Genomic DNA, 6,488 nt, shown 5'->3' on the forward strand with positions numbered 1-6,488 from the left:
TCCAGTATAAACTACCTTAGACAAAAAGGAAATGTTTCTACGTATGAGTCAGAAAAACAGAAATCATAGTTATCAGAGGAAATTGTTTATAAGAGTTAAACATGCTGGAAGGCTGAAAGGGCACACTGAGCTAACACAGAGATGGTGACTGCAAGGAGTAGCCATGTGCCCCCGGCTGGGGCAGCAAAACACAAGGGTGAAGTTCACAGAGGAGTGGCTCTGTGAACTTGATGCTCACACTTTTGAGGAAGGGGCATTTCCTTCTCCAGCTACTGTTGGTTCCTGTGAGGGGCTGTGATGAGTTACCCACTGGCAATGCCAAAGAAACTGGAAGCTAGCCAGCTGTTACTGCTCGTAAGACATTGATAATAACAGCCAGAAAAAAAGAAAGGAAGATGCTTCTTTTTGTCTTGAGCCTTCCTATCTCCCTCTAGTGCCTTCTGTAAGCCAGCTGCTAGAGGGGTCTGGGAAATGCAGTTTGCAGAATATACAAAGGTGGGTTTGAGCTGAGAGACAACAGGTAAATAATTGGCTAATTGGCTCACGGAATGCAAGAAATGCCCAACTCAGAAAACAGGACCTGGTTATTTCCAGGATTTCCTCTTCTCTAATTTCTGCTGCTCACTGCTCATCAGCTTAGGCAGTCCTGTTCTTTGAGGGAGTGGTGGCAGGCCCACCATCTCCCAAGTGTAACGCCTTACAATGCTGGCCACCAGAGTCTGACTGTTTTTCTCAATTCTAGTTTAAAAATCTTAAAAAAGACTGATGGACTAAATTGGCAGCTGGAAACAGGAGCCCCATCTAGACCAGACAAGTGTGGCCAGAAACAACTATAGGAACATAGGCACTTCCACTCATAAAAACGAAAAACAAAATAGGTGTTAAGAGAAGAAACCAAAGAAGTGGTACAGCCAGGTCTTAGGATAGGGATCCTAGACAGACAGAATGAAAGATAACCCCCACAATGCTTGAAAGGGACATAAAAGAGAGGGTGAAATTACTGTGGGGAGGGAGAAGCAGAAACTGGAGAAATCTTAAATGGCTGTGCATTGAAGAGAATCTTGAAGCAAAGTACCTGTGGAAACTGGAGGAGTTTCTGTAGAGGAGCCTAGAAGGGGCTTCAAGGGGAAAGGCACATTGTATGGAAAGGTGTGGAGACCAGAAAATGCATAGGTGTACAGTGCTCAGAAAGTATCAATTTGCATGGAGCAGAGTGAGAGTAAAAGTGAGTATTTAGTAAAAATTGAAAATCCAGATTAAGGACAAAGCATGGAATAGCTGGGTAAACTGTACTTTTATTATTTAGACATAGAGATTTACAGGGAGTTTTATGTGAAAGGAGATAGGAATGAGTGGATGCATAGGAAGGGCTATTGCAATATAAGCATTTCCACAGATGAATGGAAGCTTAACTAAATTATGCCTGCCTTCACTACAGTCGTGCTCTTGCATGACCGTGACCAAATTTGAGTCCTTCTTGAGTTTCAGATTTTTTTTCTTCTTCAAAGTGGAATGAATAAAATTGTGCTGGTTGACTAAGATGATGCCTATGAAATACTTGTCTTGGGGGAAGTAGAGATGAGTCCATCTCAAACTTGAAAGTCACAAGCAGTATTTCTATTCCCTTTATAATAGTTCAATGATGGGTCACACATCAAAATTCCTGCAAGACTCAGACGTGTAGTCTCAGGTTTTTGATGTACGTCTGTTCTGCTCTCAGGATGTTGTAGTTGACTCTTAGGCATGCTATCCTGTTGTGACTTTCTCCTTTCCTCCCACTTGCTTTTGGCCTAAATCCCATTAACAACTATGCTACAATGAGAAGAGGAAGAGCAAGATCATATCAGTGGAATGCAGTTCAGACTGGACTGCTTTTGCTCTTCAGGTGTTTGGAAGCAGGCACAGCAGCAGAGCAGGCTAACAGAGCCCTAGTTTGCCATGTATAGCTTCTGGCCAGGAGCCTTCTCTGCATCTCAGTTTTTTTCATTTTTATTGTGAAAGTAATAATAATTATATTTCACAGACAATATGAACACCCAGTGAAGTAAAGTTTGCAATTTAAAAAAAGTCAGTTCTCAGACCCCTTCTGATTGCCAAACACAGACACCCTAATGGCCACCATGAATAGAGCTGGAGGCAGGATCCCCACACTTGCCTTCCTTTGATTCAAGTTCCTTTTGCTGACCTTATTGCTCAGCTTCTCTTCCCAGTTCCCCTGCCAGATTTAGAGGTCATCAGGCTCAGAGGGGTTTAAAGTCAGAGACAAAGATGCCAAAATTTCTAAGTGGCCCAGATCTGAGAAAGACCCAGAGCTCAGAAAGGTTAGGGCTTCTCTGGGGGCAACTTCAGCTGTCATATGGATGAAACGACTCGAATGCAACTGCCAGAATGGATAATCATGCTTACAGACTGATTAACCAGAAGATAACCATTCAGAAAAATGTATCATAACTCTTTGTTAACAAAGTGTGTCAAATCTGGTCAAGCTGTGTCTTGCCGAGAATCACAGTATCTCAGCTAGTCACTCAAAGACATCAGCTTTCAAACCTCCAAGGACTTCTAATTGTCTCCAAGGTAAAATCCAAGCTCACGCTCCGGTGTCCACTGCCCTCTCTGCCGGAGTCAGCCTTTCCTCTCCCGGAGTCGGCCCGTCCTCTGCTGGAGTCAGCCCTGCTGTGACTCTGTCTTTGGGGCTGATGGCCTCCTCTCCCAAACTGCCCTATCACCACTTCTACTCATCTTTCAAGACAGAGATCAGATATCAGTTCCTCTGAGAAGGGCATTCTTACTCACTTTCCTCAAAGCATACCCAACACAACACACGACTATTAAAATACCTTGTCTTTCAACTTGAGTATGACTAGTCCCTCCAAGGCAGAATGTCTCATCCTTAAGTTCCCCCACCCTGTCTCTTTCCACCCCAAGTTTGGCATTTACACAATTTTAAGCAATGAGGAAAAATGTCTCCCTTGCATGAATATCTATCCCTGAACCCACTCTGCCCTGCAATCCCCCTTTCAATGAGAGCGGCATGGTAAAGAGCAGAAAGCAGTTTCTGGGGTCACACAGACCTGTCCTAACCCTGATTCCTATGTGACCACGATCCGGTTACTTAACTATGTGGCTGTAGTCAAGTTACTTAACTCCTCTGAGCCTCAGTTCTTTAATATTTATAATAATAATAGTGATAAAAATTACATATCATAGAAAATGAAGACCAAATAAGAGAACATTTACAATTTTAAAAATATAAGTTGAGAAATGCTACATAGAAGTTAAATATTTAAATATTTTTAAAAATTATCTACACAGAGGACAGAGTAGGAAGTAAAATTTAACCAGAAAGGAAACAATACAAAAAATTAAAGGAAACAAAAATACTGAGAACATTTTATAAGTGACTTCTGGTAACAGATAAATAGAAGTGGCCAATATAAGGTCCAAAATTAGATTTTGAAGATTCTTCTAGAGATTTATTAATAGCTTCCTGTGAAAGATAGGAAAATTGGCATGACTGTTTTAATATTGATATCAAAACAAAAATATTAATAAAATAATTTCTACTAGAAAGCAATAAAGCACAGGTTTACATTTCAAGTGCAGCACATATTTTTAATCTGTTTTCTTTCTGCTGTTTATCCCTTTATTATATCAACCTTTCAAACAACTCCGTTTTATTCCCTTCTCAATTATTAAACCTGTGTTTCTGATCAACTGGCTATAAATCAGAGGTACCCTTAATCCCCTTCTCAGGTTCCATTAATTTGCTAGAGTGGCTCCCAGAACCCAGGAAAGCACTCACAGATGTTTGCCAGCTTATTAGAAGTATGATAAGGGAGACAGATGAACAGCCAGATGAGGAGAGACACAGGGTGACGTCTGGGAGGGTCTGGAGCAGAGGAGCTCATTCGCTGTGGAGTTAGGGTGAGTCAGCCTCCCAACATGTGGGTGTGCTCACCAGCCTGGAAGCTCTCCAAACCTGCTACTACTCTGCTGGGGTTTTGTAGGAGCTTCCTCAGTAGGCATGCTTAGTTATTAACCCATCTCTAAGCACTCTCTCCTCTCTGAAAGATAAGGGGTGAGACTGAAATCCTACACTTCTAATCATGGCTTGGGCCTTCTGGTTGGTGGCCAGCTCCATCTAGGAGCCAACCAGGAGCCTACCCAGAGTCACCTCATTGGAACAGAAAAATTAAAATGCTCCCAGTGCTTTTATCACTTAGGAAACTGCATGGGTTTTTAGGAGCTCTGTGCCAAACCAGGGGCAGAGAACAGTACGTGTGTGTGTATATATATATATATATATATTTTTTTTCTATTCTCTCACAGGGCTCAATCCCAGTTATAAGAAAATAGTGTTATAAGTGAGAATTCTAATTTTACATTAAAATACAAATTTTTTGTAGTACTTGATTATATCATGTTTTGCTGCCTATCAAAATAGCCACTTCTTTCTTGCTCACAAGTGTTCAGAATAGAGGCCTCTCCTCAGCCCCAGAGGGTGATGGTCAACATTCTAGTCAATCTAGAATCATGATAATTCTGTTCCCTTCATCAGTGACTGGTTTAATCATGAGTGTGTCATGAAACCCGAGATGAGAGTAGGTCAATCAGGGTAGGGAGAAGTTTGCTTCTGGACTTCTGGACTTTGGGGAAAGATTTTTTTTCATCCTGATTAAAAAAAAAATAGCTCTCTTCTGCTTTTCTACTTGATTGTGTTAGGACAAGATGCAGCTTCAGCCAGAGAGAGTGGAAACATTGTCTCCTGAATAGAGAAGGCACCTAGATCCTTTGCAAGAAAATGAGCTGTCTGGATTAGCAAACTATGGAAATACCCACCTCCAAATGTCTTATTAAGTAAATAATAAATCCATTATTGCTTAAGCCACTTCAAATTTTGTTCTATTTTACTATTACAGCTGAAAACATCTTAAGGAATACAGTATACAGTAATATTTGGTGAACTGAATTATCTGACTAACCAAGAATTTTTGAAAGTCCCAAGTTATGTTGGGATAATGCTAATAATGTTATCCCAACTTTGCCAGGAAAATTCTAATGAACACAGTAAGAAGTGCAAACTTTCAATTGTATAAGAAGCTGTCAAATTCTCAAAAGAATCTCCAAAATACACATGATACCCTAAAACATAAAATATTATATTAATACTTAGAAGAAAATTAAATGACACCAAATGCAAGGTTTAGTTGATTTGACCATATAAAAATTCAATCTTCTTAAAGTGACATGTAATTCTATAATCAAAGTGAAAAGTAGGACAACAAACTGGAAAAAACATAGGCAACATGCATAATAGAGGAAGTGTTAACATTCTTGATAAAGCAAAATATAGGTCAATAAAAGATATAAAAAGGAGAAAGTATTAAAAAATAATATCCACTAAATAGGCATAAAAAATTCAACTTAGTAGTTAATGCAGTTCAAAAAAAAAGAGCATGGGAATGTCATTCTTTGCATATCAATTTGTAAAAGAGTTTTAATGTTGATGAAGATGTGGTAAAATGGGCACCTCATAGATTAATGGTAGGACTGTGTTGCAATCTTTTTGATTGAATTTTGGAAGCCAACATAAAAAGTTAAAGATGTTCATACCCTTTGATCTGATTATTTTGCATCTGGGCATTTGTCATTAAGAAAACAATCAGAATTATATACCAACATATATGCAAGTAATATTTATTTCTATATCAAAATATATGCCAAAACTAAGGGATTCATTATCTAAAAGTCAGTACTTCTATAGGGAAAATTTCTATACAACAATTAAAAAAAGCTTTTCAAAAAATAACATAGAAAAAAGCTTAAGTTATAAAATGTGCACAAGATTGAGTTTGATATTCCATGTATACAATATGATTTTGATTTTTGAATGCATTCTACAGACATTTCTCCTGAAATATCAGGGACACAAATCTTTCGTGTATAATGGAATTTCACTGAAATCGTTGTAAAAAAAAATGGGTTGCTGAAGAACCTATAGGTAAAATATAGAACAGGAAACAGTTTCTAGTTCAGAGGCAGATATTATATTCCTAGAAATCTAGCAACCAAATAAATGAATATATTTATTTCGGAGTTCAGCAATAGTTACTTCTGGGAAGAATTAGCGAAAATTTTTCTTTTCCTGTTCATATTATTTTTTTCTTATTTGCAAAAATTTCTACAAGAAGAATGCAATCAGAAAACAACTCAAAAGGCTTTGCTAATGTTTTTGATCCTTTTTTTAATTGAAAATGCATGTAAAGCTCACTAAAATACTATACTGCATTTGTAATATTGAATCATAAATGTACCTGAATCTTTAATGAGTTAGGATCAAACACTAAGTTTGTAGCCATAGAGATTATCAGGAAGAAAAGTTACTTCTAGTGCAAAATCCTATAGATTTAGAAGGAAATCACAGAGACTGTTTTACCTAATCATTATAATGGCCTTTGGTTCCAGAGGTGCGTCATTCTCTAGTATAG

Source organism: Manis pentadactyla, chromosome 4, assembly GCF_030020395.1.
Source record: "Manis pentadactyla isolate mManPen7 chromosome 4, mManPen7.hap1, whole genome shotgun sequence".
Lineage (NCBI taxonomy): Eukaryota > Metazoa > Chordata > Mammalia > Pholidota > Manidae > Manis > Manis pentadactyla.